The sequence below is a fragment of the Cryptomeria japonica genome, chromosome 1 (assembly GCF_030272615.1).
Source record: "Cryptomeria japonica chromosome 1, Sugi_1.0, whole genome shotgun sequence".
NCBI lineage: Eukaryota > Viridiplantae > Streptophyta > Pinopsida > Cupressales > Cupressaceae > Cryptomeria > Cryptomeria japonica.
Window position 1 is genome coordinate 145,439,830 of NC_081405.1, and position 19,962 is coordinate 145,459,791.

A 19,962-nucleotide genomic window follows, 5' to 3' on the forward strand; every position below is an offset into this window, starting at 1 on the left:
ATCAAATAAACAAACAATACATTACATGTCCATGGGAAACCAGATAATAAATAAATATTACAATTACAATATTATTATGCAAGGTATACAACACCTTATTTCCCAACATTCTCCCACTTCTTGTATACATTACATAAGGGTCAATCAGTGAAATACGTCATCATAGCCATACATATCACTAGATGAATCTCCACCATGCTCTCATGCTCCAACAAGATACCTACAATAAAACCAAGTGAGCACCATCTCGAGCATGAACTCCTCTCATCCTCCAACATGCCACCTATGGAAGAAAATAAACAAGCCAAGGTGAAGATGCACCAATCCATGAACACAAGCGTAAAATCCAATGTGATAACAAAGGATCCAACCTATTGTCATAAAGTAAAAGCCCACACGATCAGGAATGACATCCACAACACATGACAATATATCTAACCATCCATACCTCCTAGGTATAACTGACATTGATAAACTCATGCCAATATCATACAACGCATAAATTGGAATCAAGCTCCATTTATCAAAACCTATAAATGAAGTACTTACATATCTAGGAACTCCCACTGCGTGGGTAATACCAAATTTCAAATGAAGCTCAAAGCATATCAAGTGTATGAATAACCACTCATATCAAGGTGTGATAAGTAAATCAAAATATGTAGTACCACTAACAATCATAAATAATCCACACATGCAACCCAACTACTGCACACTCTCCAACAATATGTCACCATCCTCCCAAAACATGAGAGAAGACATAGAATGAAAAGAGACATCCTGTAAACCATAACTTGCAGTGGTGCAAGCTCACTAAAATAGACACAAAAAAAGTAATTTTGAAAATTGCATAACTAATGTCAACTCTGCAAAATGCACCTGTTTTAGTGTTTATTACCATAGTATGATTTAGAACCTCCTTTAGCTTGTTATTATAACCTTTTCTTGATCTAAGAGTCATATTGAATATTTATTTAAATATAAATTATGTTTACTATTATATTGGTAAAATGGATTTATGCATACATTATTACACAATTTTTTTTAATTATTTAATATTTTCTCCATTTCATAATGAAACCACAATCACATAGATGGTGCTACAATTATAGATTCATCTCATACAAGTATATTTATACAAAAAAATCCCAATAATATGGCGAGGCATGTTTTTCGTTGATTCTTTGCATAATTTTAATGTCTCTTGACATTGTAGGCATCCTATCTTGTTTCTCATTCTCAAAAGAATATATGATGATTATGAATTTCAAATTTAAATTATATATATAAGTAACGCTTTATTTCTTCGAATATTTCTAACCATCATTTCAAAGCTATCTACCTAATAGTAGACTCCACTTTCATGAGGTTATTTATAACTATTTGCTCATTATTTTATGTCCTTAATTTTTTATTGCGTATTGTTCATGTTTTAAAATATGCATATTTCTTATCTCTTAGAACTTGTGGTTTTCTATGCTTTTCCAACCTCTTAGAAAGAAAAAAAAAATTCCATTATTTGTTAATATTCATTAAATTGGTTCTTTGGACTCTTAATCTTAAACATTTTTTCTTACATAAATAATTTGATAGTAATAGATATACTTATTATTATTCTTTGCTATCATTTATGTTGCCACTTTTAGTTATAGATTTACATATAATATAAGAACATAAAAAATAATTCACTTTTCAATCAAAAGATCAAAACAAAGGCTTTACCACTTTGGTAAGATCCTATGGAAGCATGTTCAAACATAAGTTGCTCAAAACTTTTCTCAATATCAAATACTAATTCTTTGATTTTATTTTGAAATCCAATCTTGTATTTATTGTTTTAGTAATACAATTTTGTCCAAAATACTATAATTAATTTTATTTGGCTTTATACTCTTCTTACCTTCTATGTTATTTAGATTTCCCAACTCGTATAGTCATTTTCGTTGGTGGGCATATTTTCTTTTCAAGTCACATCCTACTTTGTTTCCTATTTACTGTAGAATTCGATTGTCTTAAAAATAGATAATACAATTCCATCCATCATGCTCGAAGTGAACTATATCTATTTCGTTTGATGCATGTACATTTGCATGTCTTTGAAACATGACACCATTCCATCCTTTTTTCTAAATGTATAGTGTATCTAGCACCTTTATATATACTCAAAATTTATGGCACAGAAGACATAACGCATCATGTGGCAAAATACAATTCTTATCTTCAGCATTGTTCTTGCAAGAAAGAATTTAATTTTTCGTAGACGCTTTCCTGTCGCTCATAGGTGGGACTTTCAACATTTGCATGAATGCCAAATTTCAATATTAAACATTAATCGATTTATGACGTAAAATGTGCACACAGGTCATTGCATCTATCCTTGACTTTCGCACACTTTGCAAAATGGTAAACACTACAATCTAGATATCTTTGCCATCACGCAAAGGATTCCTACTCTATTCATCGTCAATGGTCTTCACCCATTGGGTAACACATATTGTCAAACATGTCATTTTTATGTTTGTTGAGGTCCTTCATTAATGCATGATCGATTTGTTTCCTTCAAAAACAAATATTTATTCTCATTAAAATACATATCAGTGATTCAAATTAGAAGGATTATCGTTAAACAAATCTGAAGATAAATACTGATGATTCTTTTAGGCTAAATATTGGTTACTTTGGTGTTGGTAGTATTGGTATAGATAGTTCTGGTCTTGTTCAGTTTTTCTTTTATATTTACAAAGGGTTTCATACAAATACCTTGGTGGAGGCTCTTGCGATCCTCCATGGAGAGAAGTTCTGTCTTTGGTTGGACACTGATTATTTGTGAATCTGATTCACAAGTGTTTGTTGAATGTGCCATGATTGGATGCTACCAACTGACATTTAGCCATGGTGCTTAGGCATATCCTCCACCTAAGTAGGTCTTTTGATTCTTATCTTTTCTCATATTCACCCTGAGTCAAATAGAGTAACAGGTTGTTTGGCCAAATAGATGTCTGAATGTGAACAAGATTGGTATATTACAAATTGAGGACATTTGCCTTTAGATTTATCTCATACATTTGAACAATGTTTTGATAAAAATTAGATTGTTTAATTGATTGTTCTTTACCACTTAAAAAAAGTAAAAATATATGATTATAATATAGACCTTAAGTATGTTACAACGCATTCATATAGGTGGTATATGGTAAGGATCGTAATATTATGTTTATTTCATTTTTGTGATATGGAATAAAAGAGACACAGTAATAGTGGTATACAGACAGGCCTGCAGGTTATACCACTAGAACATAACAATAATAGATTTGATGCCAGCTTCAAGCATGTCGTTATTAAACAAATAAAAGGGCACCTCAATATTTAGCATATCATTATTTCTAGTCTTGTTGTAGCAGGGATACATCATCAATCGTCAGGTACGCCCATCCATACTAATAAGGAAAGGAGATGTATCAGGAGCATATCGAGATGCGTCAGGAGCATCGCTCGGTATTATATTTTCAAGAGCTACTGAATAACTTGGTCCATTTACAGGAGATTGCGCAGGACCCGCTTCACTGTTATATCGAGCTCCTGTTGGGGCAATTTCCAACAACTTACGAGCCTCAGGACGGCTCGGTACTTCAATTATAAGAGCTCCTGAATAGGGTATTACATTCATCAGCAGCGTTGGCAAAATGAGAAAGATCACCTTCATAAAGTACTTCATCGCTTTCCTTCAATAGAATGCAAGGAAAGAATGATAAGGCAATACACAATATGGCTGCTTCTTATAGTTATCAAGGGGACTCCATCTCTACAACAGAGCCCTCAAAGCCTCCTATAATCTTCAGACAGGATCAAACGAGAAGATTCTAGATATTCTCTACTATTGTGCTCACAATTGTAAACCCTAGAAACTAGAAATCTTTGCCATCACAGCAAGGATTCCTACCATTCAACGTCCATGGTCTTCCCCACCGTACCTATTGGGTTACACATATAGTCAAACATGTGTCTTTTTTTATGTTATTGGAGTTGTCGGTTGAATAGAAGGGGTCTTTTCTCAATGTACTAACTGATTTATTTCCTTGGCCTCTCTTCTTTTATAATTGAAAATTCAAAATAATTGTTTCAAAAAAGCTATCTTAATTGGGTGTTTTATAAGTGAGAGTATTAATTATACTATTTGAGAGAATTATCATCATATAAATCTTGTTCATATGATTTGCAATATATATATATGATTGTAACATAGAGTTCTGTTGTTTAATATTATCGAAAACATAAAATATTGTCATATTACAATATATTCATATTTATGATATATGAGAATGTATTGTTGGTAATGGTAGGGTTTTACCAATTAAGATAATAAAATCACTAATCTTACCTAATTAACTATGCATTAAAAAGGGAGAGCAAGTTCAATAGATCTAGTGACAATTCAATTAGGGAAAATGACTAAGATATCAATTAAATTTACCTATAGGTTGTCTTCCTCTTTTTGAGTTGAGATTTGATTTGTATTGTATAATTCTAAGGTAAAACAAGGAAGGATCAGAGTAGAATAGTAATAACAAGATGCTATAAACTTCACACAGAGCCATAGATAAAGATTTGAGAAGAAGAATAGGGCCAAAACCTAATACTGAAAATTCAAGCTATCTTGTTAGGACTGGCTGGAAGGTCACTTTGGTCATGTAACTCTCAGATGGCCAAGTGGGATCATTCCTAGGCCAGGGAGATACATAAGATCCACTATCAAAAGGTGGGACAAAATTCTCAGGACCAGAGTGGGTAGGTTGCCTTGGTCCTCCGCTTTTCACTCTTGTAAAAGCTGAACCTGCTCATCATCATATATTTTGTTGAAATCTTTTATCACAACTCTTGAATTAATTTCCTACACACAAAAAGAGAGTTAAAAGGGTTGTGGATATAGGTTTTCCTTGGCTCAATCACTAGTTTAGGAATTAAGCTTAAATTAAATTGTAGTTGGAAATATAAATATTGAAGTAAATGTTGGAAGATATGCCTTAGATCTACAATGGTAAATAGAAGATTGGTGATGCAATGGTCTTTATATGTGATCACGAATGTTAAAAGCAATAAAATGACAAACATATGAACATGGATGTAGTAATCAAGCACACATGCTTGTATAAATATTGATGTGACTTTGTTCCATGATGATTGAAGGATAGGATGGGATGAAATGCTATCTTGAATGCTTGAAAATTCTTGATGACGAATGTTTGATAGATGCATGAATGATGGCGTATGATCTTTCTCTCAAAATGAATTGATAGGATGTCCTTATATAAAGTTCCCTAGGTAAATTACCAATTAGATCAACCTCCAATGATCAAATGTAGCCATAGGGACCAGAATCCATTAGGGAGGGGAAATGACTACCCACATTTAAAATGGATCATGTTTAAGGGGGACGAGGGCATTGTGGTGCCATGGTCCAAAAAGGGGTGCCACAATGCCCTTGTCCTCCAAAATAAGGACAAAAAGACATCAAATAAGGAGAGCATAGCCTTTGGATGGTTTCCACTCAACCATGTACACAAGTGACATTAGATTTGGAGCAAAATGGGCGAAAACGGGCCTAGGAGTAATGGAGATAGGATACACTAAAGTAGGAGCACAAATATGAGGTATGAATTGTACCAGATACAATTTATGACACTACAAAGAAGTTCTTGATGTTACATTTTTACTTTTTTTTTAAAATAACCTTATTTGAATAGTCATAAATGATGTGAAACCATTATCATCTTGAGCTTACTTTTATTTCTTTATTCAATTTAAATTAATTTAGATAGAGATAAGAACACTATTTAGAATACACATAAATAAATAAAATTATTGTAATTTGTCATTATTGAACAACTATGTGATTTAAGTGTAAATGTTACCTTTTAGTTAATAGATGATGTTGAAACATATTAGTTTTTTAGTCTATGAAATAGTCTTATAATCTTTAAACATATTCATGAATACCATATTTAGAAGAAATGCATAGCAAATGATATAAAACTATTTCAATAAAATGAATTTTTTATATAATTCGCATAATTTTTGTATTTAAAATTGTATTTCCTAGATACATTATTGGGTAAAATTATGATTGTTTGATCCTATATGCATGTAGTAAATGTATTTATATCAAAGGTAGGAAATAAACAATGTCATAAGCCCGTCTTTCCTCAAAGAAACATGTTATAGTTGTAAGCATCTTATAATGTCTGCTTTTTAAATACCCTATTTTTTCACCTAAAACCCTACTAGGGTTGGGAACATTAACTCAATTATATGATATATCTAAGGAATTCAATAATAGGAGAGTTAAGGTAAAGAGGCATGATAAGGTGCCTAAAATGATCCTCTACCTTAGGACGAAGAGTAGGTACACCATCCCTCTTGGCTTCATGTGTCCCTTTCCCATCCATACGATGAGGTGTACCCAGAGAGGAATCCTATAATCATTCCCCTTCTTCTAGCCACCATTATTATCCTCCCTATTTTTGGGGCTCCTTAATCCAATTGTCAACCATCGTAAAGGTTTGAGGTGAAAGTACAATATGGTGTCTAAAACATCCTTCCCTTCTAAGCCCAAGGGTGGAGCAATCCCGACACCCCCTTAGCCTCATGGGACTATCAATCACCACCATGAGGTGGTGTTCCTACAAGAGGACCTCACAACTATTTCCCCTCCTTGTATTCCCTTATTATCTCTATCATTATTTTCTTCAACTTTTAAACAGGTATATGAAGAATCTAGCTACCTTTTATCAAATCTCTTCTTTATTTATTGATTGATTGAATACATTTTATTGTATGATTTGAGGCATTTGTGAGTGATAATATAATTAAGGCTGGTTTGATATATTGGTGAATGATTATTGGATGAATGTTGATTTGATAGAATTATTTGTTAATTAATTATTTCCATGATTTGAATGATCTCTTTATATTTTATGGTGAAAGGTTCCCCACCTTTCATAAGAGTCCAGTCACCACACTTCATTAGAATTCAGTCATTGGTCTTCATTTCTACCTTTAAGAATAATAAATCATTTCTCAATTTGATCTCCCTTGGATGTCCTCCTCAAATGAAACCTTCTCCCTTTTATATCTTCCAGTGTGAGAGAGAGTCACACCTGTTTATCATGTTTTCCCCATTTTCAATGGTCACAACCTTTCTGATGGGAATGGGTATGGGATAGACTAGCCTAGTCTATGCTTCTTGATCCTCTCCTTGGATCACCAGGTGTTCCAACCACACCCTAGGGTCTCTAGGATTTCCCTTTCCTGTGGAATCCCCTGACCTTTCCCAATCCACCACCAACAATCTGTGACACTTCTCCTAAGGTCACACCTACTCATAAGCATCAAATACCCTCACATAGGCTAATAAGGGTTTGGCTCCTCCTTCACCTTCTTAGGTCGTAGCAAGGATAGGACAGGTCTTTGACATGGTTTTCCATCCATTCATGTGCCCCCAAGAGGTTTTAACCTTCCATCTTGTTACCGATCTCACTATTTTGCTTCTTTCCTACAAAATAGGGATACAAGGAATGTGCCCAATTAGGCCTCCATTTCGGACTTTTAGGGCTCTCTCTTGCAAACGGTGCATAAAATTGTGAAACTCCCCAAAGGGACTGCTAATAATTTGGCAAGGGCTCAAATATTTTCCTATTTTTGGGCCTCCTAGTGTCCGTACACTGCCCTAGGTGAATTTTGGGGTTGTTGAGGGTTTTTATGAGGGTTTTAAGGCCTGCTAGGGTCACAGTGATGGTTTGCTGTCTTTACCAACTTAACTAGATTGGTAGAAGCTCCTCCTTCTCACCAATGGTGCTCCACACACCCCTCTACAAATCCTTCAAAGGGTTCCTCCTTCCTTGTCCTACCTTGCTCTCATGGACCTCTGCAACCTCAACCCTTCCTAGCCAGGCACAGTTCAGTCTTGCCTAGGAGTGGGTCTTTGAAAATATTTCCTGCATCTTCAAGGGCCCTACTTACTCTGGGATACTATACAAGGTCTTCACTCCTATTCCCCATGGTTTCATGGTGTTTCCACAATGGGGATAGGAGTTGTCAATCCATTACACAAAACAGTCCAAAACTGGGCAGTGAAAGAGTAACTTCACAAAATAATTACAAAACACACAAAAACCTACACAAGAACCTAACCTAAGTGCTAAAAATGAAAGTATAGATACAATGAAAGACTCTCAACACCATTTAGTTTGTAAAACAATCCATTATGAACTTGTTAATGCTCCACTTGTGCTGACTGGCAACAAAAACATAGTCTCAGTCAAGGTCTTTTCTCTTGGGCCATACAATCTGACTTCCAACCTCTCATTTTAGGGTTTGCAACATTTTATATTGTCTTTGCCTCATCTGGTGTGCCATGGTTAGGGTTCCCAATGCCAAACTAAGGTTATGACCCATTTGGTGGAAAAGTTGCATGACAACTTTGAAAAGTTGCATGACAACTTTGAAAAGTTGCATGACAACTTTGAAAAGTTGTCATGCAACTTTTTACAACTTTTGAGCAACTTCTACAATGTTTCTTTTCTTGACTTCTGGGCCTACCTTGGGCTATCCTATGGATACAACCATGCCAAAAGGACCCCAAACACATCAAAGGCACACATACCCTCTACTCCACAAGAAAATTCAACCTAGACTTATGAACCTAGGACCTAAACTAGGACCTAAACAAGACCAATGAGCTCTCGGCTCTTATTACATTTACATGGCTTCTTAAAGAAGCAAAATTCCAACAAAAGACACATGGAGGAAGACCTTAGCAGGGTGCTCCTACACCACTTTCACAATTACCACCCTTTGAAGGAGTCACAACCCTTCATCATTTTTTTCCTTTGAGAGAGTCCCAAATTTTTATAATTATTACCTTTTTAAAAATTCACTTCCTAATTTTCTTCTCAACCCTTTCTTCTTCCATTAATCCATCTTTAATTCCTATGTTCCCTTCATTCTTCCTTCATCCATTCCATACCCTTTTATACTTTCATATTTTATTGAGGAGACACATATCTTTGGAAAGAGAAATCCATTTAAAGAGTCATGTCTCCTCATTGCTATATTTTATTCAAATTAGATATACTCCTCATTATAGATTAAATTTTTCCTTCAAATAAAGTTCTCTTCTCCCTTTTATACCCCGTGTTTGAGGGAGTCGTAACTTTTCATTTCATGCCTTTTAACAATTCGTTAATCATAATTAAATTTTAATTATTTTAAATTTATTCTTTTATATTTTAATTTTAATATTAGCATAATTTATTATTAGATCCTATTTAAAAATGGAAACATTACACATTTAATATGATATTTCAATATGTTTTATCATGATAAGTGTTAGGGTGAACAAGTTATATTACCCAGAAAGTTTCTTATTACATTTAATTCACACTATAATACTTATTTTGAGGTCATTTATTTATTGTGTCTTATGTCATAGGATTAATACATGCATCATGATTAATTTTTTTCTAGGGTTGCTTCTAGGGTTTGATCATTGTCTTTCTAACAAGGGGCTATCCTTGTCTATTGTGTCATGTTTTAATCTAACAGTACTCAAGTCTTCATAGAGAATCTTTTTTTCCTTTCTTCTATAAAAATGGGTTTAGTTGTGTTTGGGATTAAAATCCAGAATCAAGTAAACTAAGAGCTAATCCCACTCTCATGGACATATTGGAATATGAAAGATCCTAAGGAGATGATTCACTTTGACTACTTCTTGCAAGAGAGAAAGAGTCAAGGAATATATTTAGGGTTTTCATTCCTTTGTTGCTATGAAGAGGAGATGTGCAGATGTAACGAAATGATCAATGAGGCTAGGGAGATAAGAAAAGTGTAGATATAAATTAAAATATAGAAAAATATAGATCTAAAACTAAGACACAAAGTACAAAGAGAGAAATTGAATTCAGATGTGTACCAATCACCAAAATTTGGGTCTGACTGAGAAGGACCAGGGTGTTGGTTGCCTTGGTCCCTAATACTATGAAAGGCTGATGTTTTAGATTCCGGGATCTAAGACCTTGCACTACATAACTACCACAAGAAGAAGAAAACCCTAAAGGACCAAGGCGCTTTGCCCCAGTCCTAGAAAACTGAGACCTACCTTTGGCCTTGAGTATGCACCTATGTGTTCTATTGGTTCCAAAGATCGTGCATCCGTTGGATTTCTGTACCCACACCTTTAATTTGAAAAATGGTGTTTGGGTGGCTATATGGGGTTTCGCCTTAGTCAAAGCCCCTTGTTTTGGTAATTTCCACCTCCTCCAATAGTCGACAATGTATTGAAAATGTGTGTGCAAGAACCTTGTGTCTATGTAAGATCGTAAATGAGCAAGAAAGTAAATCTAGAGTTCTACCCTACACTTATAGAGTAAATCCTAAATGAGTGTGGATGTAAATATAAATGTTTCAAATAAAAAATGCAATAATGGATCTAAAGAATGAATGCAAATCTGAAAATAAGTGTTATGCAACTCATACAGAGATATGAAAATAAAATGAAATCCTACCAAACCCTAAGGGAGAGGGACAAGCCAATTTGTAGTTGGTGACCTCTCATTATTATTAAATATCTTTAAAGATTCAATTGGTGATGAAAATGGTTGATGTAGACTTGATAGATGCTTGATTTGCAGATTGAAGACTTCACATAAACCTGTACTTTCACTTCACAAAAGGCTCCTTCACTTTCTAGAGCTATTGGTGTTGGATATTGGTTGGTGTGTTGTCATTAATGTCACCATATGTGGAGATTGTTGATGAGGAGATTGTTGGAAATTTTTGTTAATTATTCTATGTATTCTAGTATTGCAATTTGATGAAATGAGTTGGTTTAACCTATGTGTTGTAGTTGAGTCGATGCGGTTTAAAATGTTTTTGGTATGTTGCCTTTAGGTGGTTCATTCCCATTTGTAGAGGTCCGCATGATGTTTTGATCAAGATTTGTGATCCGATATTGAGTATGTTATTCAGTTGTTTGTGTTATTTGGTATTTTGGTTTATGCTCTATTTTGCTCTAGAATTGCTATATCTTTTGTTGCGGATGTGTCGGATGTGTTCTGGACATTGATTTGTGTCAGTTTGTTTGGTTCATGATTTGGATAGCCACAAGCGAATATTTTAGGCTGATAGTCAGTTATGATGGCGCTCTTGAGCTCCACTAGAGACATAATGATGATTCTTGTAATCTGAGTTGTTGTGGTGAAATTCACATTCCTTGTGAATGTCTCTAGATCATTTTCTATGCATATTGGTCATCCACATTAATTATTGTGCGCATTAATTAATTTTTTCTTTTGCCCATGCCATTCTTCATGTTATGCAATATTCTTGGTGGTTGTAGCATGTTATGGAGGATCGAGGTGTAATTGTTGGAGGTGTTTCATATTTATGGTATTGATTTGGGTCCAGAATATGTCTTATTTGACATGGTTTTGGTCCACATGTATTTTTGTAGTGTGTGAGGATTTTATTTTATAATTTTTATCAAGCGTTTAGCTGACCTTGAAATTGAGGTTGATGGTTTGTATAAATAAAGGTAATAATCATGTAATATGTATGTCTAGGAGTGTTTGCATTGTATATGTGAGTGTATGATCAAGTTGGATATGAGAACAAGTGATTTAATCTTTTGGAAGTGTGAAGGAGAAGAGAGGTGTTGTACAGAAGACTCTGTGCTTAACCAAAACTATACTCAAGAAAATGGAGATGCTATTTTCATAGTTCATGTAATCCAGATTATTGTCTAAATGCTTTTGTAAGTCAATGAGACTTCTTGTAAGACATTGAGCCTTCCCTTAAGGTTGTAGCCTTTCTGGGTTTCTTATATTGAGCAGTGAGCTATAGGTAGTATGCCTAAATGCTTCTGCATTCCCCATTGTAATATTTTCATTTACTCCTAATAGGGTATTATCTCATTGTGAGTAGGTTCCCACAATGGTTTTTCCCTTAACCGGATTTTCTATGTCAAAAATCTTGGTGTTATGTTTGTCATTGATGTGGAGTTAGTTCATGCTTTAAATGTTAATTATTAGATCTTTTTTGTGGTTTAAGTTGCAGTGAGTTTTTGTGCAAAATTATTCATCTCCCCCTCTCAGTTTTTTGCATTGTTGCTAGCAGTTAGTATCAGAGTTAGATCCCTTGAAAGAAGCTTGACCACTTGAGGAGATCTAAGATGGAAACCTTTTCTTTCAAGAAGGATAGTCTAAGATTTGATGGAACAAACTATACTCTCTGGAAGAGATGGATGCAATGTCATTTGAGATGCTTTGGAGAAGAGTATTGGAAGATTACTAAGAATGTATAATGTTCCTTAGAATGGTCCTACTACTCTAGATGAGATAAATGAAGCAGAGTAAAATATCAGAGCTAAGGAAGAATTATTGAGTGCCTTATTATCTTCTAAGATGACTAATGTGATGAACTTATAGAATGCTCATGAGATTTGGATAAATTTGGAGAACTTGCATGAAGGTGATAGCCATGTGAAGGTTGCTAAGTTGTAGAGCTTAAAGGGTGAATATGAGAACCTAAAGATGGGTGAAGATGAGAACATTACTTCTTTTATGCAGAAATTAAATTCATGAGCTTGTAAATATTATTGCAATTTCCAATTTAATGAACAAGTTATATGCAAGATGGTGTATTTCAAATTTAGGTATTATGACTATGAAAATAATATTGTTGTCTTTCTTTTGCTACAGGTATGGAGGATGAACATGTATCAATTTCAATGTCATCCCCTTTCTTTTGAATGATGTATATATAGTAAGGTAGTCACGATCAAGTGGCACCTTGATCGGACATGTCTTTTAGACATGTCCGACCAAGATGTCACTTGGTCGTGACTCTTCCATATGGAAACCAATCCATTCGGTGTCTACGATAACTAATTTGTGCCATTGTAAACACACTCGATAATGAATCGGTATCAAAGCAAACAAGCCCAATAACCAATTTGGGTCAATTCTAATATAACCCGATTATATATCAATAATGTTTTGGACATGTATTAATTGCAATTCCATAGTGAAGAGGTTCGATATATAAATCACTCATATAAAATATATATTTGCATTACCGTCTTTCTTCATTTGATATAAACAGATAGGTATATGGTTTTATCTTATCAATGCTACTTTAATCAACATTCCCTCTTAGCTAGGTAAGATAAAGTTACCATATCTATCATCTCATTTCTTATGATGATTAGGATACAAGGGGTTAGTCAATTTGTAATGACATGATATCACCTAAGCACATGATATCAGTATTGCCTACACACGCAATACTAAGGATAATCATATGAAAATAATTAAATTTTCAACATATCCAAGTTGTGATAAGTGCACTAGCATTCTATTTCAAATGTAATATCACAACACAATCATGGCACATCCATGACATACCAGAGATCCTATCACGATAACTGGTTTGAACATCATAAGATTGTCACTTTATGACGTTCCCATACAAGTGTACAATATTTGAGAAGTTGTCACTTCTTGAATATGAAAACAGGGGGTTACACCCATAGAAGTCCTAACATGACAAAGAAGTTTACACATTAAACATCTTATTGATATGCAAGTATAGGTTACAAAACAGATTACCTTTCTATCATACCCAAACCTTTTCTGAAGTGATCAACCTTCACTCTGGAAAGGGGTTTGGTTAGAATATCTGCAGTCTGGTCTCCTGTATTCACATACTCCAATTGGATCACATTTTTGTCTACCATATCTTGCACGTAATGGTATGGAATCTCAATATGCTTGGATCTATCATGGAACATTGGATTCACTAAAAGTTTTATGCAGCTTTGATTATTGCAATGGATAATAGTAGGCTTCATAGGATCACCAAACAATCCCACAAGTAATTTTCTAAGCCACACTGCTTCTTGAGCAGCCATAAAGGCCGCAATGTATTCAGCCTTGGTGGAACTTAGTGCTACAGAAGACTACTTTCTGCTGATCTAGGATATCATGGTTGATCCCAAACCGAAGCAGCACCCAAAGGTGCTTTTCCTATCAATCACACTTCCAACCCAATCTGTGTGAATCCATGTAGATTAAGATCAACTTTCTCATACTTGAGACCAAGATTCAAGGTACCTTGTAAATATCTCATAATGTGTTTTATTGCAACCAGGTGTATCTCCTTTGGCTCACACATAAATTGACTCAAAGCATTCATTGCATAGCAGATATCTGGTCTTGTATTTACCAGGTACATAAGAGATCCAATCATCTACCTATATAGAGCAGTAGAAGGTGATTGTGTTGCTACTTCTTTAAGTTTATGAAGATTGGTTTCTATTGGAGCGGTCATGGGTCTGTAGTTTAGCATTCCAAATCTCTTTAGGATATCCAAGGTATACTTGCCTTGGTTTAGGATAATATTATCAGAATTCTACCATACATCCAACCCTAGGAAATAATGAAGAATTCCCAAATCCTTCATATCAAGTTTGGATAAATCTTTCTTGCATTGATCTATAAGGTGATCTTCTCCTATGATTAATAAGTCATCAACATATAAAATCAATATTAGTAAATCACCTTTGTTCTGTTTGTAGTAGAGATTAGGATCTGCATCATTTTTAGAGAAATCTAGTTTTGATATATATGTGTCAATTCTTTCATACCAAGCCCTAGGAGCCTGTTTAAGCCCATATAGAGTTTTATTGAGTCTACACACATGAGACTCTGCATGATGAATCTCAAACCCTTCAGGTTGCTCAAGGTATACTTCTTCAGAGATCTCTCCATTAAGAAAAGTTTTCTTTACATCCATTTAGTGTACCTTCCATCCCTTTGCTGCTGCAATGGCTAGCATTGTCCTTACTGAGGTATATCTGGCTACGGGAGCAAATGTCTCTTCATACTCTATTCCTTCCTTTTGAGAAAACCCTCTGGCTACAAATCTTGCCTTATGTTTTTTAATACTGCCATCTGTTGCATGTTTGATCTTAAAAAGCCATTTAGAAGAAACAACAAATTTCTTAGTTGGCCTAGGAACAATCTCCCATACATCAATTTTCATTATGGATTGATACTCTTCAGACATAGCATCCTTCCATACTTGATTTTTAAGGGCATCCGTTACATTGTCGGGTTCATTTTTAGATAGATCATTCATAAGAGCAACATAGCTAGTAAATTTATTAGGCTTTTTGCTTTCTCTGAAGGTTCCTAAAGGAGTAGCAAACCTCTGAGCTTCTTCTACTATTTTGGTGGCCCATAGTGGTCTTTTCTTGAGATTTCTAGGTGAGTGTTCATTTTCATTTTCAGTTTCATCTAGATTCTCCCTCTGAAACTCAGGAGTGGGATCTTCATCTAAGTTAGAAATAGGGACATAGATTTCATGTTCTATGGAGCTCTGAGCTATTTTGAAGGCTAAGTCTTCCTCAAAGATTACATCCCTACTTAGTTCAATATTTCTTTGACCAAGTACATAGATTCTATAAGCTTTGGAGGTTTCACTATATCCTACAAGCATTGCTCTCTTTCCAGAAGGGTCTAGTTTTAGTCTTTTTTCTTTAGGTACATGGATATAGACAGGACACCCAAATATCCTAAGGTGGCTGATATCTAGCGTAATTTTAGTGAATACTTCCTCAAGAGTTTTATCTTCAAGATGGGAGTGTGGGCATCAATTCTGTATATATACAGTGTTGTTGGATGCTTCTGCCCAGAGATTTGTGTTAAGGTTTTGATCTAGAATCATGGCTTTAGTAGCTTCGACTATAGTCCTATTTTTTCTTACAGCTACCTGATTTTGTTGGGGGTTATAAGGTATAGTAAGCTCCCTCTTAATCCCATTATCTCTACAAAATTCTCTAAATGAATCTGATGTGTATTCACCCCCATTGTCAGTTCTTAGGGTTTTATCTTTGTTTCTAGAGTAGTTTTCAATTTGTAGATACAAGTCTTCCTAGAGTAGTCATCAACAAATATTACATAATACAAGAATCCCCCTAGAGAGGGCCCGCATACATCAGAATGAACTAACTCTAGAACTTTACTAGTTTTCCTAGTATAATTTTGGAATGTACCCTTAGTATTTTTACCAAGGGCACATCCTTTGCATGCTCCTGAATGATCTTGTTTTAACTTAGGTAGACCTGTGATAAGGTTTTCCATTCAAGATAAAGCCCTAAAATTTAAATGGCCTAGTCTTCTATGCCAAACTTCATTTGCATGAGTGGCTTCATGGATTAGGGCTAGGTTGGGTTATGTACACAGCTCATACAAATAGCCCTGTCTCTATCCAATGGTCTTTGCCTTCTTGATGGAAGAGTTCTTTGGCCAATCCAATACTCTGTTGTCCATGAATGTCACTCTGTATCTGTTATCTTCCAGTGCCAATATAGAGACTAGATTCCTTTTGATGTCAGGGACATATAGTACTCCTTCAAGTCATAAGGATATGCCTGTCTTCAATTTGATGGTGCAGGTTCCCATTCCTCTGACTGGATGTGTGGAGTCATCTCTGATGGTTACTTCCTCATTACTCTCCTCTGTCATGGAGTCAAGTACTTCTCTAAACCCTATGATGTGCCTGGATGAACCACTGTCAATCACCCATGAGTTGATCTTGTTAGAATCTTGGCTTGTGAGTGCTGAGTAGAATATGTACTTTCCAGAGTCATCTTCCCCTTTAGTCTTTCCTACTTTGGAAAATGTAGCATGTTGCTTGGTTCTTTCCGGGCACTTTGCAACATAGTGTCTGAACTGATCACATCTGTAACATTGGATTTGAGATAAGTCCTTCTTTGCAGTGTTCTTGCCTTGATGACCTTTTCTCTTCCTAAATTGCCTTTTCTTGTTTTTCTTGGTGGAGTTAGTGTTTAGGACTTGTAGGTCTTCATCTATATTCTTATGTTTTATTCCTTTCTTATTCAGTCTAGATTCCTCTTGGAGATAGTCATCTCTTAGTCTTTCAAACTCAGGGTATTTGTCCCTTGCACTGATGCCCTGGACAAATGTTTCCCATGTACTAGGTTACCCATCTAGAGCAATGAGTGTTAACTCTTTGCTCTGAATCTCATATCCTAGAGTAGCTAGTTCATCTCTTAGAGTTGAGATCCTCATGAAGTAGGCATTTACTATCTCTCCTTTGTTCATGGTTATATGATTGATTTCTTGCTTCAAGGCTAGAGTTTGACTTGCATTTGATATCTCAAATGTGTTCACAATTTCTTTGAACATTTCAAAAGTCGTTTCATGTTTCTTTATAATGGGCATTATGTTATTTCTCACCCCATCAACAATAATCTTGATTGCTTTTTCATTTCCTTCTAACCATGATGTTTTGTCAGGTTCAGTCTCTGGTTCTGTAGATTTAGTCTTGATAAAAGTTTTGACTTTGCTCTCCCTTAGAATCATCTTGATTCTAAACTTCCATGCAGATAAATCATCACCCACACCAAGTCTATCTTTGAATCTAATAGCATTGGCCATTAGAGAAATAGAATGCTTGATATAAGTTCTAGTTCTTAAATTTTCCACAAAATTCAATAGCCTCAGGTTCTATAACTTGGCTCGGATACCATGTAAATGTTATTGCAATTTCCAATTTAATGAACAAGTTATATGCAAGATGGTGTATTTCAGATTTAGGTATTATGACTATGACAATAATATTGTTGTCTTTCTTTTGCTATAGGTATGGAGGATGAACATGTATCGATTTCAATGTCATCCCCTTTCTTTTGAATGATGCATATATAGTAAGGTAGTCATGATCAAGTGGCACCTTGATCGGACATGTCTTTTAGACATGTCCGACCAAGATGTCACTTGGTCATGACTCTTCCATATGGCAACCAATCCATTCGGTGTCTACGATAACTAATTTGTTCCATTGTAAACACACTTGATAATGAATTGGTATCAAAGCAAACAAGCCCGTTAAATAATTTGGGTCAATTCTAATATAACCCGATTATATATCAATAATGTTTTGGACATGTATTAATTGCAATTCGATAGTGAAGAGGTTTGATATATAAATCATTCATATGAAATATATATCTGCATTACCGTCTTTCTTCATTTGATATAAATAGATAGGTATATGGTTTTATTTGATCGATGCTACTTGAATCAATAGAGCTTGTGTGTGGAATCAGATGTGCCGATGAAATATTAGAAGAATATGAGATTGTTGTTAAAGTATTGAGATCCTTTCCTGTCAGAATCAAAGATTAGTGAAAGGGAGGGTGAATTAGTGATCTACTGGAAGTTAAAACCACAAATATATTATTTATCCACCTATTAACAAATAATAACAGAAAAGAACTTAAACATGAAACAAGAAGTGCACAAATCCACAACACCAAAAATTTTACGTGGAAACATGGAAAGGGAAAATCCATTGTGGGGCTGGAACCCATAATATTAATATACTATGGCCAAGAGTACATAAATATTACATAGATGGGGAAGCACTTGAATTCAGGCTCACTACCTAGAGCTCACTACTCAATTACAATTTCCCAGAAGGCTACAACCTTAAGGGAAGTCTCATTGACTTACAATTTGATTATAATGAGTAAATACAATAAAATGAACTCTTAATTAGCATCTAACTATGAAAAATGAGTTTTGGTTAGGCTCTGAATTATCGACTGTCTCTGCTTTGTTGAATACTCTATTTCTGTCTCAGTCAACTACTGGTTGGTTTGAAAGAAAAATGTGCATGTGAAACTGCGCTCAATCACACCAAAACAGATCACCACATCTCTAACACTCCAAAATTAAATATCCAAATGTAGCATCCTAAAATTGCGACACTTGCAATTTCGACTGCATTTCGGTCTTCACGATGGCGACGCAACATGCAACCTGAATGGAGACCCCAAAACTTGCTCGCGACACTGAAAACTGCATTTTTCAAGCACCCTGGCCTGAACCTCCTTGCACCTTGCTGTCCCGGGAGGTGGGACCAGAGCGCCCAGTGCCCTGGTCCTCCAGGACCAGGGCACCCAGCGCCCTGGTCCCCAGGACCATGGCGCCCAGCGCCCTGGTCCCTGGGTCCTATTTTGGGCCCGGTCTCCTAAGGGGCTCGGGTCTTTTTGTTTGCAATTTGGAAATTACATTTCCTGGTCGGCCTAAGGTCGGGAAAATCAGTCTATCAGCCCTAAATGACAAGTATATAAACTACATTTTCCTCTTTCATTCGATATGAGGAAAAAGGCATGGAAATTATACTCAAGCATTCAAGCATTCAAGCATTCCTTCAAGCAATTGATCATTTCAAGTCTCCATTCAAGGCTAAGTGTTGCATTCAAGACAAGGATTCAACCATTGAAGAGGAGATCACTTACTACATGCTACATACAACAACATACAACATCTATACCTTCGCACATAAGGATACAAACATCCTTAGAACAAGGTATTAGTACTTGTTTTACAGTCATTTACATTTACAGCTCTTGCTCATTTCTTGGTTAATTCCAAAACCGGGGTTTGACCTAAAGGCAAACCCCTAATCCCTAACCCCCCAATCGTCTTCGCTTTTCTGTGTGTAGGTTGCAGGTACGCGGCTGAAATTGAAGATCTGGAATCCTTGTGCAGAGACGAACCGATCCCCCTTCGTTTGACGGATTTTTCGAAGGACCGTGGCGCTGGGCGCCATCGTCCCGACAACTTTTGCTCAAATTTGCAGGACAGCGCCGTATCGACATTTCACTGCTAATTCCAGGTCCGCAGCTTCATACTATATTCCTATCTTAGTTTATAAGCGAATCTTTGTCACTTTCTATGTATTCCTAGCTTAATTCTTTTATGCACATTCTTTACAAAAGAGGGTAGCCTTGCTTTCTTAACCCTTGAAACTCATTTAGCATCCAATCTTGCATTGTGTGGGATTGGATCTTGTGGGTTTCAACCCCTCTTTTGA